The 23039-nt window shown below is 42.6% G+C and overlaps 1 protein-coding gene across 2 annotated transcripts in view; it reads right to left on the bottom strand.

Moving 5' to 3' along the window:
- Window positions 1-23039, bottom strand: part of pak4 (p21 protein (Cdc42/Rac)-activated kinase 4) — a 109837-nt gene that overhangs the window by 54456 nt on the left and 32342 nt on the right. The gene's annotated exons all lie outside the window — the stretch shown is intronic.

Here is a 23039-nt window from a genome sequence, read left to right as displayed (position 1 = left end):
TCCCAGGCAGGCTCTGCTAAAACTAATCCTTTCATTCTTCGGTCACCCAGAGCCCAGCACAAGTGACCCTAGGAGTGTTATGGGAATTGACGACAGCAGAGACAGCCTTCACACAAAGCAACAAGAGGAATCCAGGAGCTGCAGATTAATGAGGAGGCGTCCATCTCCAAAAAAAAAACTGTCCTGTTTGATTTCTTAAATTAGTCCAGAATCGTGCTCCTTCCTGTGCAATGACTAGAAAGTTCAGTAGCTGACGGCCACATGCTTCTCTCCCTATAATCAGCATGGGCTTAGCTAAACTGTGCAAAGAGAGTGGGGCGGAAAGATCTGTATTTTTACAATTACATCTCTCAAAGGCCAAGTGTTCTCTGTATGATGGATTTATTTTAAAGTGCTGTGACTGCCATCAGCCTGGCAAAGATGCCAGCCATTCTGTGCATAGCAAGCTCCCACAAGCACCATTGAGATACATGACTGGTTAGATTTTTTGGCAGTAGTGCGCAGTACCATATTGGAGAGAGCTTTTCAAATACTGCCGTGGATCTTTACCATTACTGATATTATACCATGTACAAAATATAGAAACAAACCATTCAGTCCATGCAGTGTTTATGCTCCACAGCAGCCTTCTAACATCCCACTTCATCTAACCCAATTAGCATATCCTTCTATTCCTTTCTCCCTCACGTGATGTACTTTTCTAATTACTTCTATGCTATTCACCTCAACTACTTCATATGCTAGTGAGTTCCACATTCAATCACTCTCTGGGTAAAACATTTTCTCCTGAATTCTTTATTGGGTTTATTATCTTGTACTTTTCATCCCCAGTTTTAGAATCTTCTGGCCTCTCAAGTGGACTTGAAAGATCCCATTGCATTATTCCGAAGAGCAGGGGAGCTCTGCATCGTTTTCTGGACAATGTTTATCTCTCAATGAACATAACCATCATTTGTGGGAGCTTGGTATATGCAAGTTGGCTGCTGAGTTTCCTACATTACAAGAGTGACTACACTTCAAAAAGTACTTTACTGTCTATAAAGTGCTTTGGGGCATCCTAAGGTCAAGACAGACATTCTATAAATGCAAATTCAGTAGGCACAGCATAAAAGTGCCCCTGGACTCATTGGCAATCTCATTCGGGATGGCTGGTATGGACAAAATGTCTTGAGATCAGGACTGGCACATGTCGAGGCAGAGTGGAAGTCTTACTCAGTACCTGTTGTATTATAACATCACTGAATGCCTGATGCTGACAATGGGTACCTCAAATGGGAGAATGAAAACAAAATTCCAACTGAACCAGCAGATCAAGCAGGCGGGAGGTGCAATGGAGGACAGCTTTGAGAATGTGAAGTTTCAGTCTCCAGTATCATCTTGGCTCAGTCTTCTCGTGTTGCGTTACCAAACTTTAAATAACCACTGGAGAACAGGTCATTAAATCTCATGAAACAAAAAAAAGTGACATCTACAGATCTCATAAATCTGACCCATGCATGCGGAACATGAGAGCACACAATTAACCTGCAGTCTGTACCACTGTCTCCAAGATTACGTTATTATTTGCCTGACAACAGAGTTGTGCATTGGCAGCATAAATATTATTTTGCCTGACAGCAAGCTGGTATTCTGGTGGAAAATGCACCAAACAGATGGGAATGGGTTTAGAAGCCCACTGCTGAGGGTTAAAGAGAGCAGTGACCTCACTTTTTTTCTTCATTGATACAGCACACTGCAGAAGAATCAGTTTTCAGCTGAGAATGGGCTATAGGGGTAGTGGGTGGAAGAATTAAGGTATGGTGGACTTTACTATTTGCTTAGGATCCCCCTCTCCCTCCCAACGGTGTTGACTTTTATCCAGCTCCACTTGTTCAGACTTTCTGCAGCTTTAACCAGTGGCCATTTGTCATGTCTACACACAAGCGAGGATTGTCAGGCCATTTATCCAAAGCGGTGGTGGGGGCTAGTGGACAATACAGCCAAACTTGATCTCTCACTGATCCACATCCTTGAAATCAGCAGCAGAAACCCTGGCTGATTGTCCTCTTGCTCAGCAGAGGCCAATTGTAGTGTCCTTATTAGCAGTCAGCCTGAGGGTATAACACAGACCTAAGGGTTTTAATGGCTTGGTTTCACAATGTAGATTGCTGGAGTCACATGAATAGTTACAATGCATGTCTGATTATTTACTCGTTACCACTAGCAAAAAATGGCACAATCATTTCAATAGGGAGTTTATGTTTAAACACAACTGGAACTGGCAGGAACTAAAAGAATACAGACAGCAACTAAATTACACATTACTAAAAAAAAGCATTTTAAGATGTAAGCTACTTTCAAATGGAACATGGAATCCAATAAACAAGCATTCATATGCCAGTTTGACATTTATATTTCTAAATATAACTCTTATTCTGGTGGCAAGAGTTCCAGAGCTACTGGATTAAGGGAGGTGAATTTAGCAGTTTAATCACTAGGAGTTGGCTCACGAGTTTTGGTATCCTGAAATTAAAACTGCCCTGATACTAGAAGTAACTTCAATTTCTTCAACAAGTGGATGACCCTTCCGTCCAAAGGCTACGCTTCTTAAGCTCACTTTTTAGAGAAGCTGCAACTGTGGGGGTGGTGGGATTGAAACACAACGCTAAATCACAGGAGAGCACTTTCAATAACTCACCAAAACACAGAAGTACTTCAGCGCTTTTACTGGGATTTCAGTACAGCAGAAGTTTTACATTGTGTTTTAACATACTATGTACCTTCTTGTAAAGCATCCATATATAAATTCATATGACCTATTTTGCCCCTTCAGACATAGGTTGTGTCTGAAGAGAGTATTTTGAACCGTATAACACTAGGGACAAGTATTGGTGTTTTCACATATGTCAATGATGGCAGTTGCTTGACTATTGCATATTAAAACACACCATCATGAAAAGTTTTGATAAGAGCAAATAATGAGAAGCTGTTTCTAGTGGAAGACAGGTTGGTAACCAGAGGGCACAGGTTTGCAAAGTTGGCAAAAGAACCGGAGGAAGATGGGTGAAAAGAATTACACAGAGAGTGGTTATAATCTAGAATGCACTACCTGAAGGGGTGTTGGAAACAGATTCAACAGTCACGTTCAAAAGCGAATTGGACAAACATTTGAAGGGGAAAATTTTACATTGCTATGAGGAAACAGCAGAGGACTAACTGGGTAGGTTTTTCAAAGCGCTGGAACAGACATGATGCACCAAATGGCCTCCTTCTGTGCTGTACTGTTCTATGATTCTATGCACACTAATTAAATTTTCCTATGGAATACTGGCATTGTTGCGCTAAATAAGTTTGTGATAAAACTGGTCCTCCACATCATCCCCAATTGCAAGTGCCTTGCATGTCACAGCATCACTCCAGGGATCTCCCCTCCCACACAAGAGCAACTCTCCAAAGGCTCCCGTTATTCAGTCTGCCCCGTGGCACTCCTCTGTGTTTACATATTGCTGCTGTTCATTGTCCAACTACAGTGGCTAGATTTATTTTTGCACAAGAGCTTCTCTTGTCTCTCTGCCAGTTGCTAATATTAGATTTATGGAGCAAAATACATTTTAGTTTGGCTAACAAGCTGAGAAAAAAATGATCTTACAGTGATGAATTTCAAAACAGAGCGATTTTTTTTTTTGCCTAGCAAAATTTACAAGTGGTTGCGGGGGAAAAATCCCAGCCTTGTGCCAGTTTCATAAATCATGTTCAATTTGAGATTAACTCCCACTTATTGCAAGTGCACTTCATTCATAGAATATCTCTCAAAAAAAACTTTACTGACAGCACGAGGGAATGAAGAAAAGGTAGAATTATTCCTCCAGGTGCCTCAATTAAAGTGCTCATTAATCAGTGTTGAACTGTGCAATGCAAGTAGATTGCCAGAACAGTTATCCTCCAATTAGTGCTTTGCTCAGACTGGAGTTTCCAAATACTTTAGACTCTGCCATCTAAAGGAGAAGGCTACTTTGAAGAGGAGGAGAATTACGGTAAATTTAAAAAGATTTTTCCGAAGTGAAATATTCTTGGACACACAAGTACAGAGTTGTAAAGGCCAATCAGCCAATTAAGTCTGTCCACCCTTGTACACAAAATCACACCATCACAGAAAAGCAGTGCACTATATTGTAGCGTTTTTCACATCCTTAGGATGTCCCAAAGTGCTTCACAAAGGAGGAACTCTATTTTTTGAAGTGTAGTCACATAGTAATCGCGCAAGTGTGGCAGCTAATTCTATACAGCAAAAGGCCAGAAACAGCAATGAAGTAAATGACCAGTTAATCCGTTTTGGAGGCTGAGAGATCAATGCTGATCCAGAGCACCCGGAGAAATTGTCCTGCTCTTCTTCAAATAGCGCTACGAGATCTTATACTTCAACGGCAGTCGGTTTAACATCTCATCTCACTAGGAAAGTATTCCATCTTCCACCCACTTCCCTTCCCCCCACAGCTTGTCATTCTCCTTGAAGTGCTTGTTAAACCCAGCTGAAGCACTGGATGTCAAGCATACAACTGATAATGCCAGCCAGTTCCAGCTGGTTCAGGAAACTAAGATTAAAATTAGCAGCGCTCTTCTCATGCTCTTCCTGGAGCTCCGTGGGGCTCCTCTCATTGCTACACTTCAAACAGAATGCATCAACCAGAGGGGCTTCATGCAACGGACAGTGCCGTAGTCTTGACTGTCTTGCAGTGGATGCATTGTGCATTTAATCAAGTAACGTCAAGCACTGTGCATTGAGAAAGATATCAGCAATAGTATTGCAGACTCGAAACGTTAACTGTGTTCCTCTCCGCAGATGCAGTCAGACCTGCTGAGTTTTTCCAGCTATTTTTGTTTCAGATTTCCAGCATCCGCAGTATTTTACTTTTATAATAGTATTACAGGAGTTATCACAGTCATATTGTTGTTATCACAGTCATGTTGCTCTGCCAAGTGGACACTAGAAAACCACAAATATATGTTGAATATTTCTCCTTGTATTTGTGGGGCACACTTAACATATTTCAGAAACGAGTAATGAAAGAAAGAAGAATGCATTATTATACATTATTCGTTGTTTTTCAGAAACATCCCAAATCAATTAACATGGGGGGGGGGGGGGGTCTAAAATTATAAATACAATAGTCACTAATAAACATAAAAGCAATTCAGGAGAATCACCAAAAAGTAGAATTCGCCACCACATGGAATTGTTGAGACACATAGCATAGGCTCATTTAAGGGAAAGCTAGATAACTGCGTGAGGGAGATAGGGATCGAGAAATATGTTGAGGTTCTTTGAGCATAAATATCAGCACAAACCAATTGGGCCAAATGGCCTGTAAAATTCGATGTAACTCTACAAACCGCTCACAAAGTTTTCGAAGGAAGAAAGTTTGAATGACAAAAGAGGTTACAGTATCATTATGCAATGGTGCACATGCTGCTTAAGACCAATTAAAGTGTCAACTTGTAAGGAAGGAAGCCAGTGAGCAATACTATATAAAACTATCTTCACAGGGTGCCAATGTCTGCTTACTGAACCACACAACAGTTAAAGCAAAAAAAACAATAATCTTACTCACTGCACCCACACTTATTCCTGCGGCTTTTAGATACAATCCAGTCTTAAGTGAATAGGATAGAATTTAAAAATCAACAAATGCCTAGGCACCAGAAACAACAATGGCAATCTCAGCCCTGTCGACCCTGCAAAGTCCTCCTTACTAACATCTGGGGGCTAGTACCAAAATTGGGAGAGCTGTCTCACAGACTAGTCAAGCAACAGCCTGACATAGTCATATTCACAGAATCATAACTCTCAGATAATGTCCCAGACATCACCATCACTGGTTATGTCCTGACCCACTGGCAGAACAGACCCACCAGAGGTTGCAGCACAGTGGTATAAAGTCAGCATGATGAATCAGTGCTCCTCTGTTGAACATCATTTGGAGGAAGCACCGAAGGTGGCAAGGGCATAGAATGTACTCTGGGTGGGGACTTCAATGTCCATCACCAACAGTGGCTCAGTAGCACCACTACTGACCAAAACAAAAACAGAATTACCTGGAAAAACTCAGCAGGTCTGGCAGCATCGGTGGAGAAGAAAAGCTTTTAGCTTTTTGTTTTTACCACTACTGACCAAGCTGGCTGAGTCCTAAATGAGATAGCTGCTAGACTGGGGCTGCGGCAGGTGATGACGAAACCAACAAGAGAGAAAAACATACTTGACCTCATCCTCACCAACCTGACTGCCGCAAATGCATCTGTCCATGACAGTATCAGTAGGAGTGACTAATAAGTCTTTGTGGAGACGAAGTCCCATCTTCACATTGAGGATACCCTCTATTATGTTGTGTGGTGCTAAATGGGACAGATTTCGAGCAGATGTAGCAACTCAAGGCTGGGCAACTATGAGGCGCTGTGGGCCATCAGCAGCAGCAGAGTTGTACTCAACCACAACCTGTAACCTCAAGGCCCAACATATACCCAACTCAACCATTACCATCAAGCCAGGGGATCAACCCTGATTCAATGAGGAGTGCTGGAGGGCATGCCAGGAGCAGCACCAGGCATACCTAAAAATGAGGTGTCAATCTGGCGAAGCTACAATACAGGATTACTTGCGTGCCAAGGGGCATAAGCAGCAAGCGATAGACAGAGCTAAGCGATTCCATGACCAACGGATCAGATCCAAGCTCTGCAGTCCTGTGACATCCAGTTATGAATAGTGGGGGGTAATTAAACAACTCAATGGAGGAGAAGACTCCACAAATATCCCCATCCTCAATGATGGAGGACCCTAGCATGCCAGTGCAAGGGATAAGGCTGAAACATTTGCAATAATCTTCAGTCAGAAGTGCCAAGTGGATGATTCATCTCAGCCTCCTCCAGCAGTTCCCAGCATCACAGGTGCCAGTCTCCAGCAAACTTGATTCACTTCAAGTGATATGAAGAAACGGCTGAAGGCACTGGATACTGCAAAGGCTATGGGCCCTGACAATATTCCGGCAATAGTGCTGAAGACTTGTGTTCCAGAACTTGCCATGCCCCAAGCCAAGCTGTTCCAGTACAGCTACAACACTGGCATCTACTCAGCAATGTTTAAAGTTGCCCAGGTGGGTCCTGTACACAAAAAGTGGGCCAAATTCAACCTGGCCAATTACCGCCCCATCAATCTACTCTTGATCATCAGTAAAGTGATGGAAAGAGTCATCAATAGTACGATCAAGTGGCACTTGCTTACCAAAACCTGCTCACTGATGCTCAGTTTGGGTTCTGCCAGGGCCACCCAGCTCCTGACTCATTACAGCCTTGGTTCAAACATGGACAAAAGGGCTGAACTCCCAAGGTGAGGTGAGAGTGACTCCCGCTTGACATCAAGGTAGCATTTGACCGAGTGTAGCATCAAGGAGCCCTGGCAAAACTGGAGTCAATGGGAATCAGGGAGAAAACTCCCTGCTGGTTGGAGTCACACCTAGCACAAAGGAAGATGTTTGTGGTTGTTGGAACTCAATCATTTCAGTTCTAGGACTTCACTGCAGGAGTTCCTCAGGGTAGTGTCCTAGGCCCAACCATCTTCAACTGCTTCGTCAATGACCTTCCTTCCAACATAAAGTCAGAAGTGGGGATGTTTTCAGATGATTGCACAATGTTCAGCACCATTCACCACTCCTCAGATACTGAAACAGTCCATGTCCAAATTCAGCAAGGCCTGGACAATATCCAGGCTTGGGCTAACAAGTGGCAAGTAACATTCGTGCCACACAAGTGTCAGGCAATGACCATCTCCAACAAGAGAGAATCTAACCATCGACCTTGACATTCAATAGCATGACCATTGCTGAATACCCCACTATCAACATCCTGGGGGATTACCATTGACCAGAAACGGAACTGGACCAGCCATATGAATACTGTGGCTACAAGAGCAGGTCAGAAGCTAGGGATCTTGTGGTAAGTAACTCATCACCTGACTCCCTAAAGCCTGTCCACCATCTACAAGGTACAAGTCAGGAGTGTGATGGAATATTCTCCACTTGCCTGGATGAGTGCAGCTCCAACAACACTGAAGAAGCTTAACACCATCCAGGACAAAGCAGCCCGCTTGATTGGCACCACATCCACAAATATTCACTCCCTGCACAACCAACGCACAGTAGCAGCAGTGTGTGTACCATCTAAGAGATGCACTGCAAGAATTCGCCAAGGCTCCTTCGACAGCACCTTCCAAACCCACAACCACTGCCATCTTGAAGGACAAGGGCAGCAGATAGATGGGAACACCACCACCTAGAAGATCCCCTCTAAGTCACTCACTATCCTGACTTGGAAACATATCGCCGTTCCTTTACTGTCACTGGGTTAAAATCCTGCAACTCCCTCCCTAACAGCAATGTGGACTGCAGCGGTTCAAGAAGGCAGCTCACCACCTCCTTCTCAAGGGCAACTAGGGATGGGCAATAAATGCTGGCCCAGCCAGCGCAGCCAACATCCCATGAGTAAATTAAAAAAACCTCCCTCCCTCACAGCACTGTGGATATACCTACACCACATGGATTGCAGCGGTTCAAGAAGGCAGCTCACCACCACCTTCTCAAGGACAATTAGGGATGGGCAATAAATGTTGGCCTAGCCAGCAATGCTCACATTACATGAATGAAAGAATTTTTTTAAAATGCAGGACATACAAATGTGGCTCTCTTTCACTATCTGTGCATGCACATAAAAGCTGATGGAGGGCAGAGGGAAAGGAGGAGAGGCTTAGGCTCGCAATACAAGGCTCACGCTCAGAGCTAATGCTCCCATATAGAACTACAGATATCAAGCATATACGCTTCTCTGGAGCATTTACCTACCTCAATACCCCAAACCAATTTACAGCAGCCTTACCTAGTAATTATCCTAACACACAAATTAAAAGGGAAAAAAAAGCTGGCAGCATGGATGGCCAGTGTGGTTTGATTCCAACGAGCCCTGTCAGAGACAGGACACAACCAATCTCTCATGATGGGCTGAGCAGAGAGCAGAATTAAATGTATGGGAGGCAGCTGCAGCTACATTCATAATTCGCACAATTCTTTTTAAATCCCTTCAGTTCAGTTTCTGCCCTGGTTATGGGACCAAGGTGACCTGATCAAGGTCTCTAATTATATGCTTGTTACATAGTTACATACAAACACACCAATTAGGAGGAGTAGGCCACTTGGCCACTCAAGCCTGCCCCACCATTCAATAAGATCATGGCTGATCTGGTTGCAACCTCAACTGCACATTTCCCACCCACTCCTGATAACCTTTCACCCCCTTGCTTGTCAAGAATCTATCTAGCTCTGCCTTAAAAATATTCAAAGGCTCTGCTTCCATTGTCTTTTGGAGGAAGAGAGTTCCAAAGACTTTTGACCCTCAGAGAAAAAATGTCTCATTTGTCTTAAATGAGCGACCCCTCATCTTTAAACAATGACCCCCTAGTTCTAGATTCTCCCACAAGGGAAAACACCCTCTCCAAATCCACCCTGTCAAGATTCCTCAGGATCTTAAAGGTTTCAATCAGGTCACCTCTTACTCTTCTAAACTCTAGCAGATACAAGCCTAGAACAAAAACAAAAATACCTGGAAAAACTCAGCAGGTCTGACAGCACCTGTGGAGAGGGATACAGTTGACATTTCAAGTCCGTAACAAGCCTAGTCTGTCCAACCTTTCCTCATAATACAACATGCCCATTCCTGGTATTAGTCTAGTAAGCCTTCTTTGAACTGATTCTAACACATTTACATCCTTCCATAAATAAGGAGACCAATCCCGTACACAGTACTTCAGATGTGGTCTCACCAGTGCCCTGTACAACTGAAGCATAACCTCCCTACTTTTGTAATCAATTCCCCCCGCAGTGAATGAAAACATTACTTGCTGTACCTTGTTAGGAACTAGAGATAGTTTAAGTAAGGTGTATTTGTATTCGTAGGTTTTAGGGACAAGTTTTGCTTTAAGGTTAATTTATATTTCTATATTTTTGTGTAATGGGAATCTGAGTTTTAGTTTCACTTAAAACTAATGCCTGCAACTGTGGGGGAGTTTGTTTGCATACCTGCATTCTAATGAGGTTTATGACTCAAAGTAGGGAAAACAGTGCTGTTGCCTAGCAACAGGGGGCCTTCAGAGACAGAACAGCAGTTTTAGTTCAGTTGGAAGCAGGTGCCAGGAGAAACTGGACACAGGGGACAGAAAATTGCAGAGAGCAGGTCCTAAAGGAAAAGGAGAAAGGTCCCAAGATGATGTTTAAATTAAGTAAAGGAACAAGGACAGGGATTGAAAACAGGTCCTGCTCAGTGAAGTTAAAGTAAGGAGAAAGCTGCAGGAAGCAGACTTAAAGCAAAATAGTCTTGCGAGAAGCCAAAAGATCCAAGGAGACAGCTGACGGTCTTAACTCTTTACTATGGACATGTGAAGTAATGGTACAAAAACAAAAATAGCTGGAAAAACTCAGCAGGTCTGACAGCATCTGCAGAGAGGAACACAGTTAACGTTTCCAGTCCGTATGACTCTTCATCAGAACTGTAGCCTCCTTACGTCTTCTTCACAACTTACTTTCCTACCTATCTTTGTGTCTTCAGCAAATTTAACAATCATACCTTTAGTCCCTTCATCCATGTCATTTATATAAATTGCAAAAAGTTGAGGCCCCAGCACTGATCCCTGTGGCACACCACTCGTTACATCCTGCCAACCAGAAAAAGACCCATTTACGCCAACTCTGTTCCCTATTAGCGAGCCAATCTATCCACACCAATATGTTACCCCCTACATCATGAGCTTTTGTTTTCTGCAATAATCTTTGATGTGGCACCTTATCAAATACCTTCTGGAAATCTAAGTACAGTACTTCCACCGGTTCCCCTTTATCCACAGCACATCTGACTCCTTCAAAGAATTCCAAAAAATTGGTTAAACATGATTTCCCTTTCACAAAGCCATGTTGACTCTGCTTGATTGCCTTGATTTTTTTCTAAGTGCCCTGCTATAACATCTTTAATAATAGCTTCTAACATTTTCCCTATGACAGATGTTAAGCTAACTGGCCTGTAGTTTCCTGTTTTCTTTCTCCCTCCCTTTTGAATAAAGGGGTTACATTTGCTATTTTCTAATCTAATGGAACCTTCCCCAAATCTAAGGAATTTTGAAAAAATAAAAGCAACGCATCAACTATCTCCCCAGCCACTTCTTTTAAGACTCTAGGATGAAGTCCATCAGGACCTGGGGATTTGTCAACCTGCAGCTCCAACAATTTGCTCAATATCACTTCCCTGGTGATTGTAATTTTCCTGAGTTCCTCTGTCCCTATCATTTCCTGATTTACAGCTATTTCTGGGATGTTACTTGTATCCTCTATCATGAAGACTAATGCAAAATACCTGTTCATCTGCCATCTCCTACTTTCCATTGTTAATTCCTATAGGAACAACACTCACTTTGTTAATTCTTTTCTTATTTAACAAACTATAGAAACTTTTACTATCCATCTTTATATTTCTAGCTAGCTTTCTCTCATACTCCAATTTTTCCCTCCTTATTAATCTTTTTATCATTCTTTGCTGTTCTTTATGTTCTGTTCAATCTTCGGACCTGCCACCCATCTTTGCGCAATTATTTGCTTTTTCTTTAAGTTTGATATTGTCTTTAACTTTTTTTTAGTTAACCATGGATGGTGGGTCCTCCCATTAGAGTTTTTCTTTCTCATTGGAATGCATGTATTGTGTATTCTGAAATATCCCTTTAAATGTCCGCCACCGCATCTCTATTGGCCTATCCCTTAGCCTCATTTGCCAGTTAATTTTAGCTAGCTCTGCTTTCATGCCCTCATAATTGCCCTTATTTAAGTTTAAAATACCAGTCTCGGACCCACTTGTCTCTCCCTAAAACAATGTAAAATTCAATCATACATGGAGTTACTTTGAGTATACAGCAGAAAAACAAGGGAGAATCTAACCATCTCCCCTTGACATTCAATGGCATTACCATTGTTGAATCCCCCGCTATCAACATCCTGGCGAGTTACCATTGAGCAGAAACTGAACTGGACCAGCTATATAAACACTGTGGCTACAAGAGCAGGTAAGAAGCTAGAAATTCTGTGGCGTGTAATTTACCTCCCGAATTCCCAAAGCCTGTCCACCATACACAAGGTACAAGTTAGGAATGTGATGGAATACTCTCCACTTGCCTGGATGAGTGCAGCTCCAACAACACTCAAGAAACTCAACACCATCCAGGATAAAGCAGCTCACCCATCACCTTTTTAAAAATTTACTCCCTCCACCGACGCACAGTAGCAGCAGTGTGTGTACCATCTACAAGATGCACTGCAGCAACTCACCAAGGCTCCTTCGACAGCACCTTCTAAACCCGCAACCTCTACCACCTAGACAGACAAGGGCAGCAGATGGATGGGAATTACCCCTCCAAGTCACACACCATCTTGACTTGAAACTATGTTGTCATTCCTTCAATGTTGCTGGGTCAAAAACTTGGAACTCCCTTCCTAACAACACTGGGCGTTCCTACAACTCATGGACTGCAGGGGTTCAAGAAGGCAGCACACCACCACCTTCTCAATTAGCGAAGGGCAATAAATGCTGGCCTAGCCAGTAACGCCCACATCCCATGAAAGAATTAAAGAAAAACAGGCCATTTGATCTAACTAGCCCAAGCCAGTGTTTATGCTCTACATGATCCCCCTGCTTCTCTTCATCTCACCCCATCAGCATATCCTTTTATTCCCTCTCCCTCTTGTAGCTAACTTTCCCTTAAATCTATGCCGATCACCTCAACTATTCTCAGGTCATCCCTCAGCCTTCTCTTTTCTAGAGATAAGAGCCCAAGCCTTCAATTTAACCTTTCAATATTTTTAAACTGAAATGTGTTATTGGTGTTCAGCTCACTCATCACGTGACTTGGTCATCCACTACCTCCTTCCCCAGCAAACAATGGAATTGTGTAACTCTGGTCCAACAGAGTTAGATGGATCCAAGCAGCAGCTTCCCCACATCATAATGGTCACATACTCCATCCTTATCCTTCTCTCCTCTGTGAAGCTATGTCTGGATATTATTCATTTTAAAAAGGTATTGATATAAATCCAGAAGATAATTACAAATGAGAAACCCATCTTAGCACATTCAGAATTCCAGAGGGTAGGAATAAATGATCAGCCTCTCTAACACAACCACAGGTATTGGGGAAGCAACAGTACACCAGAAACAGGAAAGGAGAGAATGGGGGCTTGGAAATGAGAATGCTTCATAGATAGTTGTGAACTTTATTCTAGTACAGCCCTATAAGTATAGGAATGTAGAGCACTCTGAATAAGCTGAAGTTTGGTTCCATTGCAGCACCTCTTGCCTTATTACAGGTCAACATTTCAGTGTAATACTGAGGCACTGCTGAATAGTCAGAGTGCCAACTTTCAGATGCAGCATTAAACCACATCTCAACCAGGTGGACACAAAAAAGTTCCATGGAACTTTGAGGATCAGAGTGCTCCCTTGGTTCCGTGGCCAACAGATAATTGGTCATTTATCATATTGCTGTTTGTGGGATCTTACACACATGGTTGGTGTGTTTGTCTACATCACTGACTACAGTTTGAAAGCAAGTAATTGACTGTGGAACACTTTGGGACATCCTGCGTATGTAAAAGGTGTTTTATATGAATGCAATCATGTTCTCTATCCAAAGTTCTAAACAGTACCACAGTCCAGCGCAATCCTGTCACTGCTCCATTTAATAAAGCAATTCAATAATAACCAACAACAATTTTGTGTGTTGTATGTGGCTTTTAATGTCCTGTGCAGCTTGCTAGGGGTACAAAGGAATTGAATCACAAGGTACTAAAATATGTTTGATTCACTTGGCATTTAGCCACACATCTAAAGTTGATCAGTGTGGGGGATATCACACCAAGCCTCAATGAACTGTGGAAGACATGGGTTTGATGGGCCAAATGGCCTTTTCTCACTTCAAGCTTTCTTGCATTTGCCTCCTAATGACTGTGCTAAAGCAAGGAATGCTTCACAGAAACAGCACACAAATTGGGCATAATATAAATTAGATGCTTTTACAGGAAGGTGGACAAAAACATTGGACACTGAGCAGCAGAGAGAAAGGGAAGAGAGGGGTGGGATGAGAATCATAACGATAATTGGAAGGGACAGTACTAGAGAATGGAGTACTAGAGAAAAAGGCAGTGGAACTGTCAGCGATGGTGAAACAGGCAATAAGTGGGGATGATGTATGGTCAGATGACAGAGTATGAGTGCAGTTAGAGGGAAGAGTGCTGGAGTAAACATTGGAAGATATATTTGAGGAGGATGGAAAGATCAAGGATGAAAAGAAGTGAATTCAAGCTATGGTTTAATTCACCACAAGGATGTTACTTATGCAATTACCAGTGCAGTGTGATTGGTTCGTGATGTTTTGCAACCATATCTTCATTTAAAAAACCCTAACTACACTTGAATGTCTATAACAAAACCCAGTTATCTTAAACATACATATCCAGATACCTTTTTTAAAAAAAAAGTTTTTTTTTTAAAAGGGCGATGCAAGTATAAATTTTCAGTTTCAACTGCAACACATACAGCAGTATACCAAACCATACTTTAAAAAATTGCCATGATTTAACTGTCTGTTTTTGCTTGTTTTTAAACAGTGAGCCAGTAACTCCAAGGTTAGTAAGTGGCTTAATTTTTAGTGGAACACTTGTAATAAGCACAGTACAGATGCCTCCCATTTTAAACAAACATTCCTCCATCTCGGAGGACAGGGGCAGATCTCTGCCGACTCTGCAACAACTACGGTTCAACCCTAGTGTTGTTAAAAGCATAGTGTACACAACTGATTTGATGCAGTTCTGAATGTTTTAAATGGTAATGATTTCAATAGCGCTTACTGGTATCTCCCAGTTGTCTTTTGTCCTGTTGGTTAGTACCAGCCTGGGAACAGACATTTTGTCTAGAAACCCTCATTTAATAACTTCATAAATTTGCAGTCTGGCGGCACTTTGAATGGAAGAAGTGTGCCCTGGGCAACACAGAACATTCACAAGGTCACTGAAGAAGGAAAATTCTGCACTAAGGCACAGTTTGCCTCTGACCAGCTTAATCGTAAAACATTAGGAAAAATGGCTCAGTTCCCTGGTTTGACGACATTTTCCCAATCAATGGCTCAAGGTTGAGCTGAAGTTTCTGGTCCCAGAGTGCAGTATAAAACCACCTAGATTCATCCCCCAACTACCCAAGACAAACAAAGCCAGCACCATCCTGACTGCTGAGATCTATCTGCAGTTTAACTTTTTTTAATCCTAAAATTAAAATGAAATAGTTCCAAATTCTCAGTTTCTCCTCCTTGCATGTCCAACGTGTTGAAATTGCACCTAATTTCTTGTTTCTTCCCAGCAACTTATCCTCGTTTTATCTTCAAATACAACCTACAGGCTTTTGGAAGTCAAGCTTGGGGGGGGGGGGGGTGTCAATAGACCACTAGGTACTGATTTGTCCAGTTCTGAATATTTTTTTATTCGTTCAAGGGATGTGTGCTAGGCCAGCATTTATTGCCCTTCTTCAACAGTCAACCACATTTCTGTGGGGCTGGAGTCACATGTAGGTAAGGACAGCAGATTTCCTTCCCTAAAGGACCTTAGTGAACCAGATGGGTTTTTAATACAATCCACAATGGCTTCGTGGTCATCATTAGACTTTGAAATATAGATTTTTTTTATATTGAATTCAAATTCCACCATCTACTGTGGTGGGATTTGAACCTGAGACCCCAGAGCATTAAGCTGGATCTCTGGAATAGTCCAGTGACAATGCCACTATGCCACCGCCTCCCCCCCGGACAACAATGGAGATGGATATATAGCGGATTGAAATGACATTAACAGTGGGTTGCAACTGATGTAAATCTAAATGCACCCTGATCATGAGGGAAGTTCCACAAGGACCTATATTGGGATTAATCCCGTGGACTTCCATTTATGATTTAGAAAAGGGTTTAAATGGAACTATGATGAAAATTTATTGCAGGGTGTGGCCGGGGTGGGGGGGGTTGTTGAGGAAGGTGGGAGGATTTAGTGATCCAGACCAATTCAAAGTTGGGTGAATGGGCTAGTGTGAGACACCTGTCAATTAATGAGCATGGGAGCAGTGTTAGGAACATTTAAACCATGCAGGAACACCAAAGATGAAACAAAATCCTGGATTGATCATCTACTCTCAATGCCCAAACAGTGGAAGGTGGCTAATGACAGCCCCACACTCTGGAATTTCCTTACTAAGCCTCTCCACTTCCCTTCTCCTCCTTAAATACTCCTTAAAAACCAACTTAATTTACCCCCCCCCCCCCCCGATAAAAGCAAAATACTGTGGATGCTGGAAATCTGAAAGAAAAACAGAAAATGCTGGAAAAACTCAGCAGGTCTGACAGCATCTGTGGAGAGAAAAACAGAAGTGACAATTTGAGTCCATCAACTCTGTTTCTCTCTTGGCAGATGCTGTCAGACTTGCTGAGTTTTTCCAGCATTTTCTGTTTTTCTCTCTTAACTTACCCCCCCTCCCCATATCTCCTTATTTTATTCAGTGTCAATTTGTTTACAGCTCTGATGAAGCAATGTGGGATGTTTTTGAACATTAAATATGCAACATGAATGCTAGTTGTTGTATTGCCAGATCCTCACATTCTGGAACAAAGCATCTTCGTCAATTTGCCGAGTACAGTGCGTTCTGTGTTTTTACAATGCAACCAACTGGTGGCACTCGTAATGAGTTGATCAATTGAAATGTGGAGAGAGAGAAATGAAACACATTCCAGACTAAAACTCCTGACCATTAAAAAACATTAAGGTTTTTAAATTCTCAAACTTAGATGTCACTCACCCAATCAACACTTGGTGAAAAATAAAACTCAAGTAATGTGTCAGGAAAAACTATTCTGGATGAAGCACCAATTTATAATCCATCACATGTGGATTAAAAAACTCAGAAATAATTTTTCACTCCTTACCTTCAAAAGAATTAGGAATCCCAATTCAAATGAAGTTGTTTTCAAAATAATGATTACACACAGTTCTTTGTCTTCAAACCCATGTACTTAAGATGTTTAAAATGCGTATTCTCAATGAAACTGCACACTGGCAGACATTGAAAGAAATGTTTGAGTAGAGCTGACATTATTGCTATCTGTGAACGAGGAAGGTGCTTGAATAAAGGTACTAAGGCACAGGACTGCGTAGACAAGAGGGACAATTATTCTCACCAGGGCAACAGCTATTTTTAGACAAAGCTACAATATACTGTTACATATTGAAAGTGCAGCTGAGAAACTAGTCAATAGACACGGAGCAAAGAAAGCGAGGTCTCAGGATTAACTGGAGAAAGAATCAATAGATGAACCAAAATTTGGGCACTTTTTCCTTACCACAGCATTGAAAGTTTATTCTATAGTCTTGCTGCTAAAGGATACATACCACCTAATGGGTGTCTTCTACATATTTGGAGTTTAAATATAAAGTTTTCATATGACAATGCGTATAAACCGGCTGGATAGGCAGGTAGTGTCCTATAGTATCTCCCTGACAAAGAACCCTACTCCACACTTCAGCTCTTTCCTGCCTTGGTCCCTTGCATGTCAATTTTCATTTATTGATATTTTACTCTCCTAGAGCCAGAGGAAGCGCAAGTTGGTCCACAATTGCTGCCAAAGCAAAAACTGCCTTGCTTTTGTATGATTTATCAGCTTAGTATGACATTTTCTGGTGGTTCATGGCCTGGTGACTACCAGCATTAACAACGTAGGCACTTGTGAAACCTGGAACAGAAGCACAAGAGGTATATCAGCTGGCTAAGTTAGCAGAATGTTTGCTAATTTGTCTAACCAAATCTAGCATTGCTGGGAGGGACAGCATGACAATTGTTCCAAATATTTGGCAATGTAAAATCTAACATGATAAAGGGAAGAATAAACTGGTGCTATGACACTGGTCATGGTATTCATCCTACTCAAGAGGCCCTTAATGGGTGTGGAGGATGCAGAAGGGACTGGATCCAAGAAGGAACCCCAAAGTATCAGGTCACGTAAAGCAATTACTAATATTGATGGTACTTACCCTAAGGTGGTGCAATCGCTGGAGTAAATCAGCATTTTGGTGCCAATTTCATTACCTAAGAAAACTTAATGTGATGTAACCTTCATTATTTCAAATCGCACCTCCTTGCAATGATTGATCTGTATCAACCAGTATCTCACCTATTTCTGACAGTCTTCTACCCAAAACGTGAATGATGTTTCTCTTTCTAAAGATGTTGCCTGACCTGTGGATTATTTCCAGCATTTTCTGTCTTATTTTCCCAATGATGCACAACTCAAAATGACCTCTCTAAACAAAATTTATCGTAATGCCAGGTATTTTGTACTAGTCAAATGGGCATGGGATCTTTCAGTTTTGTTGCAATCCTAATGATAACACCACCAGTCATCTGTGTTAGTTAAAGCAGGAACATAGAAAATGCTGGAAAACCACAGTCAGCACTGGAAAAGAGAAATCGCAGGTTAACAAATTTGGGATGAATTATTTTGATGGATACAAATCAGAAATGACAACTTCTCTTTTCTCCCTACTGATTCCCATTCTCAATGATGGGGGAGCACAGCAATTCAGTGCAATAGACAAGGCTGAAACATTTGTAACCCTATTTCACCAGAACTGCCAAGCAGATAACCCATCCTGCAGTCCTTTTAAGATCTCCAGCATCACAGGTGCCAGTCTTCAGCCAACTTACTTCAATTCATGTGATATCAAGAAACAGCTGAAGGCACTGGATACAGCAAAGGCTGTGGGCCACACCCCTAGTCAAGTTCTTCCAGTACAGCTACCTACACCACACAGATTACAGCGGTTCAAGGCGGCAGCTCACCACCACTTTCTCAAGGGCAATTAGGGATTGGCAACACCCGACCTTGCCAGCAATGCCCACATCCCAAGAACGAATAAAAAAAGATACTGAAGGACATACTCTGCATTTCTAATGTTTTCTATTATGTCTACACATCAACTGCAAGACGACCAAGGCAGTGCCAGCTGGATGGCAACAAGGCCCTCCCATCACCACTGGGCAATAGAACATTAAGGACATTGACCACTTCCCCTAGCTAGGGAGAAACATCTCCAGCAAGGGCAATGTAAAGATCAAAGTCCACACAAGAATCGGCAAAGCAGCATCGGTCTTCCTGCAGCTCCACAGGATCTGGGCATCCAACACCATCAACATGGCCATGAAGCTGCAACTCTACATGTCTATAGTAGTACCAACTGCAATCTATGCCAGTGAGAGATGGGAGACAACAGCAAAGATGTCACGTAAGTTGGACGTCTTTCCAGCATTGCCTCTGGGTATCACATGGAGAGGCATCACCAACAAAGTGCTACAGGGAATTGGTCAGGAGTGCCTGCAAGACATCATGACAGACAGACAGCTAGCTGAGACTGGCAGGATTTTTTTTTTGTTTGTTCATGGGATGTGAGCGTCGCTAACTAGGCCAACGTTTATTACCCATCACGAATTGCCCTTGAGGTGATGTTGGAGAGCCGCCTTTGTGAACGGTGCAGTCCATGTGATGTAGGAACACCCACAGCGCTGTTAGGAAGGGAGTTCAAGGATCTTGACCCAGCAGTGAAGGAATGGTGATGTATTTCCAAGTCAGGATGGTGTGTGGTTTGAAGGGGAACTTGTAGGTGGCGGTGTTCCCAAGCATTTGCTGCCCTTGTCCTTCTAAGTGGTAGGGATCGCGGGCTTGGAAGGTGCTATCAAAGGAGCCTTGGTGAGTTGCTGCAATGCATGTTGTAGATGGTACATACTGCCACTGTGCATTGATAGTGGAGGGAGCGAATGTTTAAGGTGGTGGATGGGCTGCCAATTAAGTGGGCTGCTTTAACCTGGATGGTGTCGAGCTTCTTGAGTGTTGTTGAAGCTGCACTCATCCAGGCAAATGAAGAGTATTCCATCACACTTTCTACTTGTGCCTTGACAAGTTTTGGAGAGTCAGAAGATAATTACTCGCCGCAGAATTCCCAGCCTCTGACCTGCTCTTCTAACCACAGTATTTATACGGCTATTCCAGTTCAATTTCTGGTCAATGGTAACCCCCAGGATGTTGATAGTGGGGGATTCAGCAATGGTAATGCCATTGAATGTAAAGGGGAGATCATTAGATTCTCTTTTGTTGGAGATAGTCGCTGTCTGGCACAAATGTTACTTGCCACTTGTCAGTCCAAGCCTGGATATTGTCCAGGTCTTGCTGCATATGGGCACAGACTGTTTTGATATCTATGGAATCATCAGCAAGCGTTTCCAATTCTGACCTAATGATGGAAGGAAGGTCATTGATGATGCAGTGATAGTTGGGCCTAGGACAGTACCCTGAGGACCTCCTGCAGTGATGTCCTGGAACTGAGATGACTGACATCCAACAACTACAACCATCTTCCTTTGTGCTACATATGACTCCAACTGATGGAGAGTTTTCCCCCGATTCCTATCACTCCAGTTTTGCTAGGGCTCCTTGATGCCACACTTGGTCAAATGCTGCCTTAATGTCAAGGGCAGTCACTCTTACCTCACTTCTGGAGTTAATTTCTTGTTTAAATCAAGACTGTTATGAGGTCAAGATCTGAGTGGCCCTGGCAGAACCCAAACTGAGCGTTGGTGAACAGACTATTGGTGAGTAAGTGTTGCCTGAAAACACCATCAATCACCCTTTTCACCACTTTGCTGATGAGCGAGCGTAGCCCGATGGAGCGGTATCAGCAAGATTGGACTTGTCCTGCTTTTCGTGGACCAGACACACCTGGGCAATTTTCTACATTACCAGGTTGATGCCAGTGTCATAGCTGTACTGGAATAGTTGGCTAGGGTCATAACTAATTCTGGAGCACAAGTCTTCAGCACCATTGCTGAAATGTTGTCAGGGTCCATAACCTTTGCACTATCCAGTGCCTTCAGCCGTTTCTTGAAATCACGTGCAGTGAATTGAATTGGCTGGAGACTGGCATCTGTGATGCTGGGGTCCTCAGGAGGAAGGCAAAATGATCATCCACTCAGCACTTCTGGCTGAAGATGGCTGCAAATGCTTCAGCTGGTCTTTTGCACTGATGTGCTGGGCTCCCCCATCATTGAGGATGGGGATATTTGTGGACCCACCTCCTCCTGTTAGTTGTTTAATTGTCCACCACCATTCACAACTGGATGGGACAGGACTGCAGAGCCTAGAACTGATCTGCTGGTTGTGGAACCTCTGAGCTCTGTCTATCGCATGCTGCTTCTACTATTTGCCATGAAGTGGCCCTGTATTGTAGCTTCACCAGGTTGGTACCTCCTTGACAATAGAGTGGCCACTACCAGATGGAAAAAGAAACCAGGGCTGGCTAAAGAAGACCTGGCGAAATACAAATAAGGAGGACCTTCAAGAGAGGGACACTCCCTAGGCTGAACAAAAGAAATTGCAATGGACTAAGGCCTGTAGCAGTCTTGCTGCCCATAGTTCCTCCGGTCCCATGCAGGACAAAGTCTAATAAGTCAGTCTACTTTGGATATCCAGCATATGTCTATTTATTTCATTGGTTATAAAAGGTAACAAAATAAGTTTAATGTTCAATCCATAATTCAACTCTAAAGCTGAATTTATCCACATTTAAGATGTTTTCAAAGAATACGTTGCTCCTAATACCACTGCTTGTGTTTTCTAAAGTCAATTTATTAAAATGATAACATTGGAAACATTATTCTTGGCAAAGAAAGGATTGTTATAAAAATTCAAACCTTAAATTACTAATATGGTTGGCAAAGTTTCAGGAGTATGATGTTGAGTTTTCTCAACTTTTTCAATTGTTTTAAATAACAGACAGACACACATACATACGGACTTACGAATGAGGAGGAGTAGGCCACTCAGCTCTTCGAGCCCGCTCCACCGTTCAATAAGATCATAGCTGATCTGATTTTAACCTCAACTTCACATTCCTGCCAACCCCGATAACCTTTTACTCCCTTGCTTATCAAGATCTACCTCTGCCTTAAAAATATTCAAAGACTATGCCTCCACTGCCTTTTGAGGAAGAGAGTTCCAAAGACTCTCAACTCTCGGAGGAAATCTTTCCTCATCAGTCTTAAATAGGCGACGCCTTATTTTTAAACAATGACCCCTAGTTCTAGATTTTCCCACAAGAGAAAACAACAGCATTCTTTTCTGTTCTTGGGATGTTGGTGGGTTTGGTAAGGCTGGTGTCACTATCCATCCCTAGTTGTTCTGAGACAATGATAGCTGGCCTCCTTGAACCATTGCTAATCCTTAAGGAGATGGTGTCCGTGGAAATACAGGATTGAGATCCAGTGTGCAATGCAAGTCTCACTTCGGGGCACCAAAGAAATCAAGTCCGACGCTCCAGTGTGGGCGCACGGCACTGTTGGAGATGCCGTCTTTCAGACAAGATGTTACGATGAGGCCCTTTTTGCCTGCTCAGGTGGATATAAAAGATCCCACAACGCTATTTCGAAGAAGAGCAGGGGAGTTAACCCATGTGTCCGAGCCAATATTCATCCCTCAATCAATGTCACAAGAGACAAATTATCTGGTCATTATCACATTGCTGTTTGTGTAAGTTTGCTGAGCACATATTGGCCGCCACAATTTCTACATTACAATAGCGATTACACTTCAAAAAGTACTTCATCAGCAGTAAAGCGCTTTGAGACTTCTGGTGCTCGTGAAGAGTGCTATATAAATAAGTCTTCTACTACAATCAAACTATTGGCAAACAAGTTACCAGTGCAAACAGCATTTTGCAAGACTTTGAATACCCTAGGCATGCAACAGTAAACTGGTCATGGTGCCAAATTCTGACCCAGGAGAAAATACCCCTTAGAAGGTTAAATGGCTGTCACCAACTGAGATGCAAAGGGCAAAATAAAGTTTCAGAATCCCG

The sequence above is a fragment of the Cetorhinus maximus genome, chromosome 32, assembly GCF_964194155.1.
Source record: "Cetorhinus maximus chromosome 32, sCetMax3.hap1.1, whole genome shotgun sequence".
Taxonomy (NCBI): domain Eukaryota; kingdom Metazoa; phylum Chordata; class Chondrichthyes; order Lamniformes; family Cetorhinidae; genus Cetorhinus; species Cetorhinus maximus.
This window is presented reverse-complemented; position numbering and strand designations above follow the sequence as displayed.